The following is a 21,410-nucleotide window of genomic DNA, read 5'->3' as shown; positions in this document are numbered from 1 at the left end:
TTTTATTTTAAAGTGCTGGGCAGTGAAAGGGCTTTAAATTTCCAGGACTATTGCCAGTTTCCTCCTTCTCTGCCGCACTCGCTTTAAAATCTCACCCCCACGGGTCCCCTTGGCAAATACTCGCTGTATGGTGCATTCAGCAGCGCTGCCTTCTGCAACTCCATTGTGAAACTGCCCCGCAGGACCGGAGCCCTGCAGCAGCCGGGCTTGTGTGTGTAAGAGCTGCTGGCAGAGGCTGAAGGGTTCGATCCTTTGGCAAAGTGACCACTTCTGACTTCAAACAGCTTCAGATAACAATGATGAGGGGGATGATGATAATTGCCTGCCCGCTTTGTTCAAAAATAGGCTTTAAGGAAAAAAAAAAGAAAAAAAAGTGCTATTGTTGTTGTTCCAGGGCCAAGGGGAAGAAAAATTCCTTCCCCGTTTAAGGATCTCTAACACCTGGGTAGAGTTTCACTTCTCTCAGCTGCCTGCTTCAAGGTTTGATAGCTACTTCCTAATAACTCAGGGCTGGATCCAAAGCTCACTAAGTCAGCCGGATTCTTTCCATTCATCTAACACTGATCAGACCTTTCTTGGCTGATTTGAAATCATTTGACACCCTGAGTGTGTGCGTACATGTAAGAGTGAGAGACTCTTTTCAAGTGGCTTCTCGAATGACTTTTTTCATGCGCACTTAGCTGGGGCAAAAATCGACTGCAAAAAACAGCTCCCTGTGAGTTTCCATGGGCTGGTGGCATTGTGTGGGGGCCGTTGTGTTCACCTCTCCCAGCTGAAGACACACCCGAGAGTTTCCTGCCTGGCACAGGGCACTCCTCGCCCGCTCGTGGCTCCTGCCCGTTCCCTGCCCTCGGGAAGCCTCTGCCATCAGCTGGCCGCGGTCGCTGCCGGCTGCGGGGAGGAGGAGGCTCTCTGGCACGTCAGACGGGCTGTGCAATGCGCTCGTGGCCTCCGTCCAGTAGATTTCAGCTGTTTGTTCTCGGCTGGTGCAGGTGAAAGCTGCCGGGACTGAGAAGGCAGCTCACGGCTCTGCAGGAAGGGGTCTGGGTGACTAAGCTGGATGATCTCCTCTGAGTCAGGGCTGTCCCTGGTGCTTTCTGGCCAGGCCACAGGAACCGTGCAAGCCCTGTGCTCGCTGCGGCTTTCTCCACCCCATCTGTGCTGACCCCATCCAAACGACGCTGTTCCTTGGATGGGACCTCTTGGCCGGCTTCAGCTATTGTAGAAGCTAGAAAAGTGTTGCAGGAAGAGCCATGTGAACCCCCTGGCCTGGCTGAAACTGCGTTCCTCTCTATCCCTCGACCAAATTGTTATGCCTGGTTGCTATGAGCTGCTAAACAGATGCTGCAGTGCCCCCAGCGAGGGCTGCATCTCATTAGGGGAAGAAATGAACCCTTTCAACAGTGGTCACAATCTGTAAAGGCTTTGGGATCTGTCCAGACCTTGACGGTGGTCAGCAAGAGCTGACTCGACACCCATAAAAGAGGCTTTGGGTCCCAGAAATTCAACACAAGGCAGTCTTTGAGGGAGTACGGTGACATCTGAGCTGGGTCAGGAAAAAAACAGCTGGGAAGGAAGAAGGCTGAACAACAGGTCACAGACATGCCTTGCCCACCCCAAGAAGAGTCTTGGCAAAAGCGTGACCCCTCGAGTGGACTTCACTTTGCAGTGTCCCAGCCTTGTTGGACTTGTCCACAGCCCAACGGAGGTGGGTAAAATCCATATATTGGCTCCCTATACTTGGATGAGAACATGTGCAGTTAAGTTTGTGATCATTTATGCGCCCCATTGTGGTGGTTTGACCCAGTACACCTAATGGGTATGCAAGGATTTGGGTCCAGAGGCACAAAGTACATAGTGAGACTTGTCTCCTGCATCTTGTGGGCTTGGCATGGGCAAATCCATCTGTGGCGTGTACACAGGTCTGTCACACAGCGCCTGGGCCACAACAGAGCCTGCTGGATACTGAAGTCCTGCAGGTGCTGGTGCCCCGCTGCCCGCTGGAGCCCTGCCATGACCAGGGAGCGAGGTGCTATCCCTGTGGGCACACTAGCAAGCCCGTGTCCCCCGCACACAAGCCCAAGGGCTGCTGGTGCCCACACATGCGTGTGTGCAAAGCGTGTGAGCCTCCATGTATAAACACGGCAGCAGGGAGAGCGCTTGCAGCCCCCAAACTTGGCATTCCCAGTGCAGCGCAGTTGCAAGGTTAAGTAAATATCTGACTGCGAGCTGAGGAAATGAGTCAAAAAACATTGAGAAAGAAGAAACCCAGATCTCCGGAGAGACAAACTCCATGCACAGCCTGTCCTTACTGTGACTGCGTGTTCCTGGCCTTCCTTCTCCCAGCCAAGCCTCCTCGACCTGCTTCTTTTCAAACTGCCACCAACTCCCCAGGCCAAGGGGACAAGCTGAAGAGAAAAGGAAGCCCCGCCAGCTCCCTGCCCACCTCTGTGACCAGCCCAGCAGGGCCCTGCCTGCCTCTTGCATCCTCATGCTCCATCCTCCGTGCCCGGGTGCAAGGAGGGGGCTGCGTCTCTTCCCTGAATCACACTTTCATCTGGAACATGTTACAGCACGAGGAGTTCCCTCTTTTACCTGGGGAAATCCCAGAGCTGGGAAAACGTGCCCAGGTGATGACAACCCCCTCACACTCTCTGACAACTGAACGGGAAGCTGGTGAGCACTGTTTGAATGGCATCCAGGAAACGAGATGCAGTGTCTCCAAGACATCTAAAAAAAGGCTGAGAATAAAACAAAAACAGCAATCACGCCTGATGGGAGAGGAATTGGATTCTGGCCTCCCCTCTGCTTCTCCCCTCCTCCCCCAGCCTTCTGGAGGACCAAGTTGAATGCAGCTGGCTTAGTTTGGCTAATTGGCTCTGTCAATCATGTGTCAATCAGGTCGGCTCACACAGCCGCTCCTGCCCGGGTGAGAGAAGTGTTAAATCTGAGGGACTGCTGGCTGGGAAAGCAAAGGTGACCGGCAGCTTCTGATGTGGTTTGAGGGAGGCGTGAAAGCTGAGGAGTTTTTAGAGAGAAGCTGTGCTGGAGCTGGTCTCTAGCACTGCTTTGCTCTATGATCCCAGGCGACTTGGTGCCTCAGTTTCCCCTTTCCTGAGGGAACTGAGGCTGACCAGAGGGACCCCAGGGGAGCACTGCTGGCTGCACAACTAGAAACATGAGGCTGAAAAGCCCCGTGTTTGCCTGACCACACAGATTTAAGGTTTCATTCTTTGTTCTATGTAACGTCCTGGGGTCACTGCCCCCTCCTCTGGCAATGTGTACTTAGAAATTAGGTACCAGACGAGAAGGAAACTCCCCCTTTATTCTCTGGGTGAGAGAGAGAAGGGTTAATCCGAGGAAGTTTTTTAGGAGGAGATGGCAAAGGTTGGCAGAGATCCCCCTTCTGTGTCACAGGAAGGAAGCGGTTAAGCCGGAGGTGCCACCTGGGAAGCAGAGACAGGTCTGAAGATGCTTTGCCAGTTACTTCACTGTATAAACAGCTTTTCCTTCCTGTCCCCCAACACTATCTCTCCGTGATACACTAATTATCCCAAGCATAAACCAGACAAAAAGGAAAGAAAAAAGAAAGAAAGGAAGAAAGAATGGATTCTGGTGCTGCTTTTCAGTTCGTGTTGAGAGATCTGGCAGCAGTGCAGGGAGGGGACAGATGCTGCTTCTCTGTTTGCCCGAAAACAAAGGAGGAGAAGATTACGCTTGGATTTTGAGTTTATTTATGGCGAGATCAAACCCTCTGCAGTCTCTTGTCTGGCTTTCAAGTAGCAAGAGCCTCGGGCGCTGGACTGCGGGGATGCAGCCTCCTCGCTGTGGGCCTGGTGGGGAGCACGTGCCAGGTGGGTACCTGCCTGGACAACGGTGGCACTGCCTCTGGCCACCCCCCAGGACCGAGGTCACGAGCTGGGCACTGCTTTCTGCCACCGCTTTCTCACCTTTCTCCCTTTTTACAGGAGGGGAAGCTGAGGCACGGTGTGATCTGGGGCACCCACCCTGAGCAGCGGGTGCAGAAGAGATACGAGTGGGTAGCGGGGAGGAAGCAGGGCGAGCAGGCAGGGTTGTGGGGACCTGCTGAAGGACGCCTGGGGTTTAATTTCTTGATGCTGGGAATTACAGGATGGGTTGACACTGCTGTGAAGGACAGCATAGTGGAAATGTCACATTTGCTGGTGCTGGTCCAAAGCTGCTCCCAACCTGTACCAGTACCTGCTTGGCCCACACACAAATCCTTCTCCCCCAGCTGTCGTTGGGCCCATGGGGAAAGCCCTGAACCTCTCCTCCTCTAAATCCTTCCACGGGGCATCACTCAGGGATCCCTATGGAGCCCTGCAGGAGCAACTGGCCCCAAGAGGGCCCTAAGGATCTTCTAAAGCCTGCCCTGCTCCCCAAACTGGAAGGGTGTGCAGAAGTTCTCAGGGCTGGCACATCTCTCCTACAGCACGCAAGCACCCTTGCTTTCCTCCTCCCGCCGCAGGCAGGGAAAATGGGCAGCTGTATCCAGATCTCCAGCAAAAACTCTCTGACGCTTTAACCACAAACTCCAGCCAAAACACATTTGGTGATGAAGGAGTTAAAAGCTCTGGGCCGAGCAGTTTTCTAGCCTGTGGCTTCTTTCCCCCCTCTCCCTCCCTGGTTTACAAAAAAAAAAACACATTATCAAAAACCTGCCTGGAATCCTCTCAGCCAGTGACACAGAAAATTCACATTGCGGAGGCTGCCAGGGCGACAACAAATAGCAACAGTAAATACAGCTGCCTGGAGCTCCCTGGCTGGTGCCCTGCCCGCAGGCTGGGGATCAGGAAGGGCGTCACGCTTCAACACGACACGCACTGCCTCCAGATTTCTAGAGGACACTCTGCTTTCTTGTTCCCTCTCCTCTGGTCCTCGCTCAGGCGCCCGCAGCTCCCGGGCTCGTCCTTTGGAGGAGTCACAGAGCCAGCCTCGCATCCCCTGCCCTGGCAAGTGCAACCAGGTGGCTGGTTCCTTTTGAAGCACTTCTTCTCCCTCCTTTTCTCTTTCATCCCTTCGCTTTCCACCTCCCCAGGGTTATTTTCCTCTCCTGAGCCCGTGGGAGCCTGAGACGGGTGCACTGCAGCCCGAAGCAGGCACTGAGCCGTCCCCAGGGCAGTCCCAGGGCGTTGTGGGCGCAGCAGCAGCAGGACACACACGTCTGCATCATGCAACCCCCCGCACAGAAGTGGGCCCTGACAGACCCGCCGGACCTCGGTGATGCTCTGGGCAGGACCCCGGGGGGCCGGGGAGGGATGTGCTTACAGGGAAATCACTGTCCTCTCCACCGAGGAGCAGCTCAGCTCTTCCTTTGCTCACCAGCTTGACGCTGCGTCTCTACCTGCTCTCTCCTCTGTGCGTTATCATTGTCTTCACCTTCCTCCCTTTTGCACATTCCCCTTTTGCACATTCCCCTTTTCCTTCCACCTCCAGCCATCACTCAGCACTTCACACATCTGCCACACTCACATTAGCAACAGGTAACCAGGCCACGTCTGCCCTAAAACCGGTAAGGCTAAAGGATATATTTTTTTTTCCAGCGTAATTTTTTTTTCCAAGTTGTGGTGGGTTCCCAGCCCCTCTCTGCATATTTGATGTTTATTTTAAGTTGGTTACCGGGTGAAAGCTTATCCCTGCAGTTCCTGTTTTTAATCTCTGCTTTTTTCTCCTCTTTTGCTTTCTTCTCTCCCTCCATGCGCCCCTCTCCCCGGCCGACAAAGTTTAATTTGTCATGGGGTCAGTGAGGCAGCTGCAGGAGGAGGTCATGTGGGACTGAGACCCCCCTGCTGCTGGCGGGACACTGGGGGAGCCCCCAGGAGCGAGGGAAGGGGTGACCAGAGGGCAGGGGCTTCAGAGGAGGGCTCCTGGCAGGTCTCAGCAAGCATTGGACTGGAGTCCTGGTGCTTCTCACCTCCTTGGTGCAGCCTCAGCCCAGAAGATTGCTGAGATGGAGGGGCCTGTCCCGGTGTCATCTTAATTGCTCATCCTTTCCATCCTTTCCACGCTTTGCACTCTATCCATGGGAATGAACCCGCCTCCACTTAAAATCAGCACCACAAACCCCACCATTAAGTAAAAGCAATGAACAGAGAGGTAGAATTAAAAGCCAATTATATAAAAGACGGGAAAGCTTCCTCCTGGCTTAGCATGAGGGCATGGAGCAAGCCTGGACATCCACACAAATCACTGCCTCCGCTGGGTGATTTTATACCAAACTGCTAATTGCTGCGTTACCCAAAAGGGAATCCAGCAGCTGCACTGGTTCCCAGTGCTGAAGAGGGGCTGGTTGCTATTAATCACTTGTATTACAGTAGCCCCAGGAAGATCCAGGACAGCCCCTCTAAGCCACACTGTCCCCACTGGGAGACCCCAAAATGCACGGGAGGGAGAGGCGCTGCCAGATGCCACCACGGGGCAGGCGTGTGTGGCCTGGCAGGGACAGAAAGGTCGGGGTCTCCTGCCTCCACCTTGGGCTCTTGGCAGGGCCTCGCAGTGGGGAAGAGAAAAGAAGATGGAGAGAATGTAGACAACGGGCCGCCTGAGGGGTTTGGGAGGTGAGATTTATGAGGCTCTGTCTTGGAGAAGCTTCCAGGAAGGGGAAAAAAAAAAAAAAAAAAAAAGAATAAGACCTCCTTCAGGTGGCTGGAGATCTGTCTTGTTGGTGATAGCAGAGATCTTATCCTGCTGGTCTGCACAGAGGAGAGTCTCCTCTCTCAGGGATGTTGTAGAGACCTCAGGAAGGTGCTAAAGGTGGTTTGGTGCCATGTCCCAGGTACAGGCAAGGGGACTTTCCTCGCTCGTGAGGAAAATCCCTTGCAGGCCCCGCTTTCCTGCCTTGGATGCTGATGTGGCTGCTGGTGCACCGGGCAGAGGTGAGGCTCTAAGGAGGACAACCCCAGGGTTACCCAAGGCATGATCCTCCCAAGAGAGCAGCTGCTGAACGTCCCGTGTCTCCCAGGACGCCCTGTGCTCTGCTCTCAAGGGTTCGCGTGGCAGCGACGCATCCTGAAGGCTACGGACAGGGAGCGGGGGAAGGCTGCAGGAGGACGATGGGGGGGTGAGGGCAGGGCTGTGTGTCCCAGCTCTCCCCGCTCATTCCATGGCTAAGAGAGGGCTGAGCACAGTGGAAGGAAGAAAGAGCAAAGCCAGGAAAACTCCTTCCCCATCATATTTACTGAACTGCTCTGAGTTATGACTGGAGGCCAAGATCTGGCTTCAGGCGATTGCCTAAATCATTTAGGAGCTGACAAGGTAGGGAGGGGGGAAAATGTTCTTGTAATTCTTCAGTCTGAGGTACATTAAGGAGCCATAAGCCATGTCGAGAGCTTGAATTACATTAGAGAGATTATCCTGTTACAGTTCATAATCCTGGATAATATACCATCCCGCAGCACACCTGCCAATGATAAATCTCACCCCGTAATGGGGCAGTCGTGACCCTGGCGGTCCTGTAGCCCTCTTGGCATGGAGCGGTAGCACCATGCAGACAGATGGAGTCAGGAGGGAGAGCATGGAGGAATAACAGCCTGGCAGGGGTGTCTGCACCGAGGGAAATTCATAGCCGGGCAGCTCCTCGCGGTTCACAGCGGGCTGCGATTCACCCAGCCACGGCAGGTCCTCGTCGGCCTGGGGACAGCGCAGGCGTGGGATGAGGGATCTTCAGGGCAGGGACACCTGGGGTCCCCTGCCTCCACGGGGGGAGTGTGCTGGGCTCCACTGGTGGGGTTGAGGATGTGCCCCACGCCAAAGCCCACGGAACAAGGAGAGGAGCCTGGCAGCCAGATGGAGAGCAGCACCCCAGGCCAGAGCAGGACGTGTGTGTGTGTGTGTCCCCCCAAAAAAATGGGATTTCTGGCACAAAGCACCATGTGTCTTTCAGTGAGAAATGGGGACGGATGGGGCTGAGTCCCAAAGGGATGAAGGAAAAGATCAGCCCTAGGAAACACCCTTTTGGGGGCAGCGTACCACAAGGAGTTTAAATGCCTCAGCCCCTCCGGAACAGTGGATCAGGTGGGATTTGCAGATCCTAGGGCTAGCGGGGTGTCCCCCAAGGGCAAGCAGGGCACTGCCTCCAAGCCATTAACCCTTCACGTCACCAGCATTTGCCTCCCTGTAAAGGTGCATCTGTGCTGGAGGCCAACTGCTGCAAAGTGCAGCTTTGGGTGTCCTCGGGCTGCAAGTCCAGGGCACAGCAGGCACTGCTGGCTCTCTGGGCCTGGGACTGTCAGCTCTGCTGCAAGATATTTGCCTTTCTCCAGCATGTGGAACTCCCCTTCCCCTCCCATGCAGCAGGAAACAACCCAGAGACCTGTCCTCCGCTCTCTGTGGCATAATCCTGCCTGTAATCTTTTACAAGAGGCCCAGCAAGCTCCAGGCCTCCCCAGATCTCCTCTCTAACTCCTTGGCTTACACCCTCGACTGTTCAGTCCCAGCCATCTCCCTGCCGTGCTGTCCTACTCCACCGACTGCAGCCCCGGAGCTAACAAGCCCCTGTTGTTTCAGATCTCCGGTCCTCCTCCAGCCCAGGATACTTCTTTGCCCTCGAGACATAAATCCTGCTCTCTCCCTTGATGTGGACTGACCACGCAAACATCACCAGGCAGCTCCTGTTTCTCTGCCAGGCAGTCTGTCCTGCCTCCAGACCACGTTCCCCTGCACTGGAAAGTGCAACAGCTCCATTTAAGTCTCCCAACACTTCCCTGGGGAAAATGCTCTGTCCCTGAGGCCAGGGAGGGCTGCTCCTGTAAACAGCATCAGTCCGCTGAGTGCGGAGGGCTGGCACTGATGTACACTAAACCCCCGAAGGAAGGGAGTGGGACTGTGTCCACCCACTCCTGGATGTCTCCTTGTCTCCTCTTCCCTCCTGCCTCTCTCCAGACCCTCATCCTGCTCTCTCTGCCCTTGATCTTTTCTTTAATAGCCGCTCACTTCCAGGCTGCTCCCCTCTGATCTGTGGTTAAGCAGCTCCCATGAATTACCGTCATCTCTACACTGGCTGCCAGCCTCCAGCCAAGGTAAATCCCTCCTGCCCTCCTTTTCCCAGCGCCCATCACCTGCACGGGCCCCAGCTCCAGGGTCTGCACAGTGTAAAGAAAGAGCCCCTCTATCCCGCAGGGATTTGCAATCTCCCCTATGGCCCTGGCGGATACTTGACAGAGCCTCTTCTCTCAGGCTTGTGTGTTTTGTTTAAGTGCTTTGAGATAAAGCCCTTTTATCACATTAAGAGCTTGGTTGCCCTGGTTTCTTCCTCTGGCCTGAAGGCCATTCTTTTCCTCCCTCTTGTTTTTGACCTCAGGTTCAAGAGTGCTAGACCTCCCTGGTTTAGAGGAGACCTTGGCGGCGAGCGCGACTGCCAGTGTGGGAAAAGGCAGGGCAAGGGTTGGAGAGGGCTGCCAAAGGCCCAGCTTGCTTAGGGAACAGCTTCCAAACCATTTAGGAAAGTAGGAAGGAAAGAAACATAAGAGCAGAGCAGACTTCCGCACTTCTCCAAGCCTCTAACTGCTCTCCCTTCCTTTTATCTTTTTCTCTCTGTTGCTTCCTTTTATTTACATCTCCATCCTTTCTCACTCCTTCTCCCTCTTTCCCCTCCCCTCTTTTCTCTGGCTGTGCCTCCCTTTCCCCTTTTTTCTCACCCTTGTTTTGCTTTCCTTCCCTCCTTCTTTCTCTCTCTCTCCCTTCCCCTGCGGCTTGCCAACTGCCAGCAGATGACATCTCCTTTCATGTTTGGGGCTGAGCGGAGGCTCTGAATGTTCGTTTGATTCCGTTAAGATAATAGCTGGTTCACTGTCAGACGCAGACTGATCAGTTAAAACCTTAATCACTGCCTGTCTACTCACATGGCACTTATTTTTTAAGAGATTAATCCCCTAAGCACTGCACCAGCATACATTCAGGCTCAAAGAAAAGGGTGGGTTTTTATTATTATTTGATGCGTTTACTGTTGCTTTTTTGCTCTTTTTTTAAAAAATGCATCCTTCCCCCCCATCTTTTTTAATCTAATGCTCAGAAGACACCTGACCTCCACCACCTCAGCACAGAGGCTTTGCCCTCACACCAGCCACGCACAGAGGCCGGGGGTGCCAGTGGGAGGTGGAGGTGATGCTGCTCCTGCCTTGGGCGCCGGGAGCTGAGGCGGTATTTTCAGGATGGCATGGTGGCCTGCAGATTAAGCCTGCTGGGGGACTCAGGAGAGCTGGGCTCCATCCCTGTTCCATTCCCCATTCAGTGCCTGTGCCTCCTTTCCCTTCCCGACTCAGATGCAGGAAACAGCTCTGGATAAACATCGCAGAGCAGCAAGCACCGCAGCTCAAGCAAGAGGCCCCTGTGAGCACATCAAAGCCAGCTGGGGAAGTTAGGTGTCCACCTCTGAGTAGGATTTAGGCAAAGCTTCTTTAAAGCACCTCGGCTTAGCACCTGCCTGCATTAAAGCCATGCCTCTCCAGGCAGGCCATGCCGGCACCCGGCCGCAGCCGTGGGGCAACCGCAGCCCAAAACCGCTGCTGGCACCACACCGGCACTTCCAGCACCTAACCACTAAATGCTAAGATAATAGCAAGCTTAAATCTCCTCCTGAGCTAGGTTTTAATTAATAGAGAACACCACATCCCCCTCAACCCATTAGATGTTGCACTAGGAGCAGAGAGAGAAATGGGACCGTGATGGGGAGCCCAGCTCCCGTTTGCCCAAGGGCAGCAGCAATAACCTGCTCTTAGGCAGCATTTTGAATTCAGAGAGCTCCAAGCTTTCCGCAGAGGATGCTGCCATCTTCACCTCCATCTTCGAAAGGAAATGGGTGCTGAAAGCTCAAAACCTCCCTGCAGGTGAGGGCAGAGCTGCCAGACCATGTTTTCCAAATCTGCCCACTGCAGCTGCCAAGCAAGATGCTGCTTCTCTGTCCCTGTGAGACTCAGCCCTGGAGCTGAGCAGGGCAGGGGAAGGGGGTGCTCGGCAGGGCAGGGGTTTCTCTTTACTCCTTCAGCATCCCCAGGGAAGCAAGGCAGTGTTTTCTGAGAGCTAAAAGTTTGTGAAAATTTTTCTTTACGTTTGACTTGTGATCAAAGGAGGAAGAAAAGTAACATCCCCAAGCCCAAGGTTTGCTTTAGCACTTGTAAAGAAAGTTCAAGAAAAGCAAATTTTTTACTAACTCCTAGGTAACAGTTTTCAGACGCCCATTCCCTGTAACAGCTATGAGAAATGCCCAGTTTCTGCATCCATCCTGCTACGGCCACCACGCTCCTGAGCGCCCAGTGTTTTGACCTGCCTCTCACTCGAGGTCATGGCTTTATTTGCATGATGTACAGCGCGAGGGACGCGGCAGCGCCGGCACACGCGAGGGGTCCCAGGGGTCAGTCCTCAGCTCAGAGGGTGCTGGCGGTCCCCACACCCTGCCTGGCACAGCCAGAGCAGCTCGGCCACGGGATATCGTGTCCTTCCTACAAAAGGGCTTCTCCCTCTGACACCCTGGTGCTGGGGATCCTCTAGCAAGCTCTGTGAAACTGCTCTTGTGACAAAGCAGTTCCCAGAGAGCAACTTCTCAGCAGCTCTCTGAGAAATACAAGCAGGGTTTTGCAGCCTCAACCTGTGATCTGGCAGGATGCTCAGCCCTGGAGCCTTCATTTCTGTGTCCTCCTCCTAACCTGCAACTCCATCAAAGCAGCGACAGCAGTGCCACCAGCTCCTGGGTAAGAGAGATGGAATTGCTGGCAGCAAAGATGACTTAGAACTTGGTAAAATAAAGTTGGAAGTATATGAGAAGAAATTTTTGTCAGCTGCCTTTGGTGTTTCCTATTTAAAATGAAAATACAGTGAAAGAACAGGCTCCGAGTGTATTTTGGCAATTTTTGGTGAAATAAAACAAAGCTGTCAAAAGGATCTTTAGGTATATGTAAAAGCAGAATTCAATTGCAGATCTTATTCTGCTTATTCCCCAAGATATTCCTGAGGCCAGGGTTCAGTGGAGTTGGAAAAAACATAAAGAAAAAAAAAAACAAACCACAACACAGAAATTGAAAAAAATGTTACCCAGAATCATAGGGATAAAGTTTAAGAGAGAAAGCTTACGGAGGAAAAGGATGCAAAATTCTTTGCTGCAGAGGATAAAGCAATCTCTAACTAATGGAGATTAGGAAGAAACTCTCCCAAAGGACTGATTATGCTATAAATTAATAAAATCAATAGTGTCACAGACCTCAGTCGCAGGGTCCCAAATCATTGTACTAAGTGCTACAAGTGCATGAGCACCCTCCTCTGAAGCAGCTGGGGCTGGCCACTACTGGAGATTACACCAGACAGCCGGAGCCCAGATTTGAACTGACCATTCACATGTTTCAAAGCAATGCTGAAAAAAAAAAAAAAAAAAAAAAGAAAAAAAAAGCATAGAGTGAATGAGTAAAACCACATGAATCTTTTCTGGTAGAAAGGGTGCTAGTTCTAACTCAAGCCTGACTTGACTTTGATCTTGTATGTTAGACCTGGCAAGAAATTTCCTAGGATGTGCACAAGTCTTCAGACACACTAGAAGCAATCACCAGTGCTCATTCAAGCCAGAAAGAGTTACTGCCTCCAGCACCTACACAAAGATTAGCTAGAGTTCACAGCAAATGCTCCTCTCCTGCAGGTTTAAGTTAACACACCTGCTTGCAAAGTTGCTTAATTATTTTTTTTTTGTAGAAAAAATTGCTATGCAGAAGGGCAGACTAAGGAACATGTCCCGGATTTTCAGGTGGGTGTATTGCTGGGGCCAACACTCCAGCTCAGCCCCACAGTGTGTTCTGGTGGGAGAACCACTTGGGTTTTAGTCTCTGGCCGGAGGTATTTAGGGGGGGCAGGCATTAGTCTCTTCCAGACCTACAGCCTAAGAAACTGCCTTGCAAACATAATCACAGGGTTATTCAGAGCACTCGATTGCTTAATGACATTTTAGCACTTTATTTCGTTAAAGAAATCCAGGTAACTGTTTTACGATAATGGTTACACCTTCGCTCAGAGATCTCTGCTCTGTCAGGCTGGCACTGTTGCACAGCTACAGTCTACAGAGATCCTTAATCTACCCTGGAAAGCAGATTAAACTTCCTCCTCTCTTATCAAACTGCAAAAGGATCCTCCTCTGCCTGACACTAAAATACTGGGGCTGTGCACCACACTCAGAATAAACAGCCTGCTATGCTCAGAAAGAGCTGCTTGCTAACACGGAGCCCACAGGGACTCTGCAGAGACACCTCATTAATAAAAAAGAAAAATTCATACTCATCCAAATAAGCTCATGTCCTAAACTTGCCAGAATGAGAGAGAGCCAACTGCCCACGCCTCCCTCTGCCCACCATCCCTCAGAGAGAGGAAAAGCTGCAACAGGCTTCCCTTTATACTGCCAGCGTGGGACCATGTGAGCCCCAGCTCCTAAAGCGCTGGCCCCTCACAGCTGTTAATGGGGCACAACTCCATCCTTAGGAGAACCAAAAACCCACAGCATCACCTGCAGCTCCGGTCTTTTCCATTCTTGATGCAAACAGGGCCTTCCCCTCCATACTTCAGAACATTAAAAAAAAAAAAATCTTCTTAAACTTTTCTAATACCAAGGAAACAATTATCCAATTACTTTGTTGGTTATTTACTATTGTTGCTCTGGCTGTGCTCATTGCCTCACAGTTAAGAGTCGAGCTTTGCACTTATTATTAATAAGTAATAGCCATGAATTAACAATACGCCCCTTGCCGCCTTAATTATACATCTGATGTCCACTCCAGGACCTTTACACGCCACCGTGCTCACACCACTGCTGGGCAGAGTTACCGGCTCCCTTGTGCAGCTATTTCCCCTCTGTACGTAGAGCTTATAGCCAAGCTTCCCAGGGATATTTAAGAGTTTTTAACTCCCACTGAAACTGCAAATTGCTCCAAGGCTCCCAGCCTAAGAAACTTGCCCAAGCCTGTGGTGGATTTGGGAGTACGACAGCATTTCCTTCAGGTTCACACCCTAACTGCAAGATCCTCCCTTTGATATCACAGGATCTCAAGACTGTTTAAAAGCATTAATAAACAAACTAATGCAGAGAAGGGGCCATCTCTGCTTCTCCAAGGGACACCAATGCAAAGAGACAGATGAAGGAACTTGGACAAGATGGCATTGAGGTTTGCTGGAAGCTCTGAAATTCGAGCACCCGTCTCCTTGTTCCCATCCCAGTGCCTTGACCTCCAGGACCATCTTTGCTCTCTCAGCAAATGAAAATAGGCAGGGTATGACAGATTGACCAGCCAAGCTTCCTGGAGGTATTTCCCACAGATTGTTGCTGAGACATACAATGAAAGCGATAAATATCCCAGTGGGAAATATATGGCACCTCATCTCCCACTTGTGTTGCTGTGAAGAGCTGGGGATAAATTTTAAAAAGGCCTTTTCCCTCTTAGGGGATAAATCCTTCAGGACCAATCCTCTGGTGGGAAGAGGAGAACAACTAGAAAACCCCGTGACCCTGCCTGAAATCGTGGAGTCAACAAGTGGTCAAGCAGAGGTCAAGAGGCCAAAGCGGGGCCAAAAAGGATGCTTTCTGCCAGGCCCATCTGCTGGCAAACAGACAGCAATCACCCAAAAGGTGCAGCATGGATCAAGCTCCAGGACTCAACTGTTTCTTCCCCCAGACAGTAGCAATTATCATAATCAAGCAGTTGACTCCAATTACGCCTTCCTCTCATTACAGCCGAGGGGATGGACGCAGCCACAGCAGCAAAGGGAAAGTTCGCAGCTGTGTCGCCTTTGCATATCTTAATCTAAAATGACAGGGTGTGACACGGGGGGCCGGTGACCCTGCCAGCCTTCAGCTGTTCGTGTGGCAACAATTTCCAGCACCAAATTACTCCCAGGCAGGGCTTGATTGGAGGTTCAAGGCAGCAGGAGAGAGAAGCCATTTAGGGGACCGAAACATTCTTCACAGCCCTATTTAAATACAATTTACATTCCAGGCTTTGCTGTTTGTGCATTGTTAATTGCACCTTGTACCTTAGTTTATTTTATAGTTAAAGGGGTTTTTTTTCTTTGCTGTTGTTTTTCAAAGGCATGCTTTTCCCTTTTTTCTTTTTTTTTTTTTTTTTTCCTAAGGAGCTGTTGTTCTCAGAATATAGTTATATTTCCTGGAAGGGAAAATAGATTAGTAGATTTAAAGGCCAGAAGGGACAAACAGATCATCTAGATGACCTCCTGTAGAAGACAGGCCAGGACATTTTACTCAGTAATTCTGGTGTCTTGATTTATCCAGACTTAACCCAGTACCCCGCATTGACTAAAATACCCCTTCCAGAAAGGCAGTCTCCATCCAAAGATGCCAGGAGTCACATGAATCGCTAGTTCCTGGGGTAGCTGGTTCCAGTGCATAATCATCCCTTGCCTGGAGCAGACACAGGCAGAGATCTGAACAGTTTCTGGGCTGGAGGGACAGCGTGGACACTCGGATCCAGCCTGTTTTCAATGCTGACATCTTACAGCTTCTGTTGAAATCTGGTACCTGCTGTGCATGGTGCTTAGGAGATGGAGGAGAGTGCCAACCCAGAAATGCTCACCAGCAAAAATGGACAAGGCAGGCAAGTAAGAAGCTCTGTTTGATAAAGCCAGCACCCCAAGAGACCAGCTTTTGGCCTCTGCTGAGGTCAGAGGCTTTCAAATCCCAGCACCTTTGATCTGAGTTTCTATCAAACTCATGATGACTTGGACATTCTTGTCATATTGATCTTCATTTCCCCATGTAATGGTGGGTCCTTTCTCCATCCCACTCTCAAAAATTTACTGCCCTTCATTTGGTGGGTCAGAGTGGTGAGCCAGTGAAGGATGAGATGCATTGGTTAGAGCTTGATAACTGGACAACGCTTGGACCGTTTTCATCATCTTTCCACTGACCAAAGAGTTGTTGGTAGAGATACAACAACACGGAAACAGAAAATAATTTAGTTAGATTTGGAAAAAAAAATGCAAAAGACAGAGTGGTTCTGGTTCAAGTCTCTTTTTCAGCCAGTTGAAATGGGGCATATAAACTAAAATAGGAGCATCCACACAGCTTTTTGCATTACTAAAACATGGGTTTAGACCAGATTTACCCCGTAGTCCTAATGCCTGTGGACACTGGCAATGAATCCTCTATTCTGGCTGGTGCCAAACAGCAGGTCAAATCCAGGTAAGACAGTTGATTTTCCTACTTAAAATCCTGTATTTTAGCACTGCTGATGCTTTACTGCATGTTACCACACACTGTGGAGGCTAAGAGAGAAGCCTCATTCTTTAGAGTTACTTTAACACGTACTGTGTTAGTTGCCTTACATGAGGTTAATTCAGTGAGAGTATGGACAGAAAATCCTACACAACTGAATTATTGGGGTGCAGAGGTTTACCTCTTATCAGATGAATTGTATGAACTGACCGAAGGCTGACTTCTCACCTGGTGCTAATCTAAAGTAAAAAGTTTTCCAAGTCCCTTTTCCTCAGCTATGCAGAAAGGGTGATTGCAGAAGTAAAAAATGGATTTTAAACTTGCAGACTTGGGTGAAATTTCCATTTTCAGCTCTGCCTAAAAAAAAAATAACAACCAAACAACCCAGACCAAACAAACCATCTACTTGGGGAGCACAGGGGTAAAATATTGCAGAACTTTAAATTCCTTTTTCCAACTCGTTCTGCTGTTGGGTTTGAAAAGTTGATGTCTTTTGCAAGTGAACTAGATTATTCGTGACTGTGGGCTTTCTACCAGGTTAGGAGCTGATTTTCGATGCCCAGTAGCTGGAGCTGGGACCCATTGCTGGGTTTCAGGATTGCTTGGCTTTAGCAAAGCCCTGAGGGCTTTGATTTAGTTGTACAAGTCCGAAAACAATGAACTACGATCCAGGTGACAGCTAGGAGGAAGGCAAAAATCGCCCAGTGAAATGTCCTGCCATATGGGAAAGGTTGGATTCTGCCCCGAATGACACCAAGCAGCACTGTCAGTTTACAGCTATTTTGGCATTCTTTTCTTTGAGCCCCATCTGCTGGAGTCCCGTGATTTCATGACACATTTTATATCTTTCTCTCGCTTGTTCATATTTAAAAAGCACATTTTTAGCCTTTGCAGCAAGGATAAAAGCCGTAAGCCCCAAAAAATGAATGAAAGAAAAATGATAAAATCTGAGGAATTTTGGGATAGTCCCATGACTTCACAATTTCTGAATGCTTGCGGCTGGGAATATCTGGTGCTGCCACTGGTAAAAATAACCTCATGGGCCTGGTTCTCATTTACATGAGGGTCCCCTCACACCAGTCTCTCAATGTTGGAAGCTGGTGCAATATAAAAAGAGGTGTCGGTGTAAATGACAACTAAGCCCACTTGACCCCAGCAAGCCTACTCCTAATTTACTCCAGCTCTGGGGAGGTCTGAGTCAGACATCAGCTCACTAAAACTTGACGGAGAGACAGACAAATGTACGCCACAACCTGCTGCTGCTCCAGAGGCCTCCAAGCCAATTATTTTGGTGATCTCACTCCTCCCTTCCTTCTTCTTTCTCTCCCCCTTTTCCCATCACGTGCTCGCTTCCAGCACACGCACGTCCTTCTGCAACAAAAAAGCAGTGCCGCAGAGGAATGTGGAGGGTTTGAAAGCCCCCTGAGAGCAGGTAGATCCATCTGAGCGAGAGTGCCTGCCTCCTCCAAGTCAGGAGGGGAAGGCGGGAGGAGATCGGTTTACATAAGTACTTTGCCATATGAAGAAATAATTTAGTGGTATTAATAGAGGTTAAAGTTTCCCAGGAATCCAAAACAGGCCCTGCAGACACAGGTGGGTTCTTTCACTCACAGGGATGGGGAGAGTAACCCGACTCCCTCCAGCGAAGGGGAGTCCGGAGGGCGATGGGGGGCAGAGGCTCTGCCATGGGCTGCGGAGGGTGCGGTGGGTCGCTGCCTGCCGGCTGATTTACTGCGGGGCCTGATGGGCTCTGAGACAGGGGCTTTGCTGAGGGATGTGGTAACCGTGCCGCTAACCCCTCCGTGCCACTAACCCCTCCGTGCCGGCTGCCGGGGGAGGACAGGATGTGCAAGGGCAGGGGCTGCTGGTTTTTCGGGAGGTAGGAGCCGAGTTCCAGATCAAACTTGTGATCAGGAAGGGATCTGCACACACTGACACTGGCAACACACTGGCACTGGCAACGCACAGCCACGCACACAGGCATGGGCCAAGCACAGCCCAGCACATCTGCCGTGGCCTGAGCACGCTCCTTGTGTGGCTCTGCAGGCACATGCAAACGGGCACGTGCTGCTTCTTGGATGGAGCACGCACCAAACACGCTCAGGAGCGTGCTGCACAATTACCCACCCTGGAAATATCTGACTTTTCTGAGCTCAGATAGCACAGACCAACCTGAAATCACCTCCTGCTTTGGCACAAAGCCCCAACGGATGCCCAGGTATGATTCCTCTCCAGTGTCTCCTGGAGAGCAGAACTTCATCCCGACTAGCTGGATAAAATGGCATGGGGGCTACAAGCAAGAGAGCAGCAAGCCTAAATCCCCCTACGTTTAGATTAGGATCCGAGATAACGTTGCTGATTCTCAGACATGGAGCTTTCTACAGCCCAGGGAGTTTTACACCACCCCCAAAAAATTAATCTCTCAAAGCTCTAGTGATTACGGTGCTTTCACCCTATAAAACACATGGGACCAAGCTCCAGCCCACCCTAAATGGGGTTGTGCTGCCTTGCACTGATTTGGGATTTGGCCCACAGCCTCCAGATCACAGACCTTCCCAGAACACGTGGCTGCTGTTCTACTCCGGAAGGGACTAACAAAGAAATAAGAATATTTGTTAATATTTTTTTTCCACTGAAAAGCAGTTAAACCTCCTAAGACACTTTTTCCAGACATCTAAATCCTTTAAAAATATTCTCTAGACTCCATAAAACTTACATTTTCCCTGGGTTCTCCCGCGAGTTATTAAAAAACTGAAGTCCTTACCTTAAGAGCTTAGAGTTTGGTCATGATCAGAAAACCAACTATGTAGAATGGCACCTTCTTGTGTATTCAGGGACACATCTACTAACTTAGTGGGGAATATCTGAGTGCACTGCAGGACCAGCACAGCCAAAGTAGAACAGCCAAGACACTGAAAAGAGATAAGTGATTTTTTGGGTATCCAGACTAAGACAGATGGAGGGCTGTGTGTTTGAGACGACAGACTCGGCACGCTCTGAAAACGCAGGGTCCTTTGACAGATACCCCAGACTGGCACAAGAACCACCCTGTATGGATGACAGGTCGCTCACAGCGAGCTGAGATGGGCACAGAGACTCCCCTGTGAGTCAGGACAAGCAAATGATGTGACTCAAAAGACACCCGGCCCAGAGGGGCTTCAGAGAGTCAGAAGAGGTGTTGGGTTTTTTTTTTTCCCTAGCTGCTTTTCTAGACCAGAACTGTGCTCCAGTACTGCCAGAATCAAAGGGATTGTAATACCCTCCCTGGTTCACTTAAACATCAGTTTGTCTGGGGCGTGAACTCTGCCAACAGCAGCTCCTGCAAAGTACTTAGCTCTTTCTTTCCCCCCCCTCCCTTTTTTTTTTCCTTCTTAAAAAGATTTCTCTTTTCCTCCCTGCTCTTACCTCGTTCCCTGTCTACCTCCCTGTATCCTCCCAGAAGCACTGGCGTGTTTTTAACCCAGGCATGAAACAATCCCACAGCCACAGATTGTGATGTTTCAGATAACATACGGAGAATGTAAATCCTGTCAGCAAGTGCAACAGCCATAAAAGGCTAAAATGGATTCCTGCGGATTAGAAATAAAACACAGAAAGGGCCCTGTTCTCTCACTTTCCTCATCTCACAACCTCCTCCGCCTCCCCTAGCCCTCCCTCTCCTCACTCCCCTTAAAAAATCGCCTGGAAATGCAAGGGGCGTTTTTTTGGTTTTTTTTTTTCATCAACTTAAAAGAAAAATAAAATACATTCCAGGAAAAGGACTGCTGCTAAGAAAACTAAAACCAGAAAATGCTTAAAGATGTTTTAATGACTTAAACACAGGGCCGGGATTGTGTCTAAAAGTTTCCACATTTAAAAAAAAAAAAAAAAAGGCAAATTCAATATTAAATGTCCCCCACTACCAGTGCTGCTGTATTTCTTTCTCGAACCATCTGATTTAAGCAGTGTATTATTAACACGGCCAGCGCGAACAGACACGAGCCTACATTTAAGCAAAGTTTACGCTTCTGTTCCAAACCAGAAAGGCACAACTGAAAACTCTCCTAAAAATAATGAAGGCCACGTGAGCTTGGGTCGGAGAGGCTGTTAACAAGCAGCTGACAAGTTTCTGCTCTAGGAATTAGACCCTCATTTAGAGGGAGATTAGCAAAAATCTTCCTTCTAATTACAGAACAAGCCCAGCGATCTCTCCTCTCGCACTTTGCTGTGTTGGGTTGGAGGCATGTGGCGGCCTCGGTAGACAAAGAGCCTCCCTCCAGCCAGAGGTGTGGTTCAAGTGCTGCTTCAAAGCCCTGGGGTGAGGCGAGCGGGGTCAGTTCTCAGCTCCCTTCTGAAGCCAACCCATGTAATTTGTCACGACCGGTAGCTTGTGTTGTAGAGGGGCCTGACTGCTGATCTGGCATGAAGGGCTGAATCAAATCCTTTGAGGGAGCAGACAGTGCGGTTCTTCGAGGTCACGGCAGAGGTTAGGGCAGGGCAGGGCGCTACAGCTGCCTGCAGTGTGTTTGGCCTTCGGATATGTTCAAAGCGAGATGTGGGGAAAGCCCCATGCTAAAATGTTGGCTTGCTTGCAGGAGGAGAGACAAACCTCCTGGTAAAACCAGCAGCCGAGAAGTTAACACGCAGATACGCTGCCTGAAACGCACAGCCTCAGGAGAATTTTGTTAAAGTGAGCAAAATCTGGAGTACTCTGGGCAGCATGTGAAAAGCCCAAATTTGAGTTGCTGCTTTGAGGCTGTGTAAAGGGTCGACAGATCATCAGGCAGCAGACAGGCTGAGCTTTGCCTGTTGAACGTCACCTGTCTTACTGACAGAGAAGCAGACACACACATACAGCCACAAGATGTACCCACAGGTACAGCTGCTCCCCGGAACAACCCAGTCCCTACCAACGGAGGGGTAGGGAAGCTTTCAGGATCGCAGAGCAAAAACACTGTCTGGGTGGGAATTCTAGAAGGTCCCGGTGTCCTGTCTAGAGCCAAGCCTCCTCTGCTCCCACATCCCCCCTCTACTCCTCCCAGCCTCGCTGTCTCAGCCTGTCTCCACAGGGTGAGAGCCTGCTGAGCATCCAGAACTGCCCAGAAGTGTTGGAGAGATGAACAAATCTTGGACTAGGGCAGGGACATGCTGACTGAAGAGCCATCCAAAGGTGCACATGTCCCTCAGGAGTTCCCAGAGGAGAAAGGGAGGGAACCAA

Source organism: Athene noctua, chromosome 23, assembly GCF_965140245.1.
Source record: "Athene noctua chromosome 23, bAthNoc1.hap1.1, whole genome shotgun sequence".
Lineage (NCBI taxonomy): Eukaryota > Metazoa > Chordata > Aves > Strigiformes > Strigidae > Athene > Athene noctua.
Note: the sequence above shows the minus strand (reverse complement) of the source record.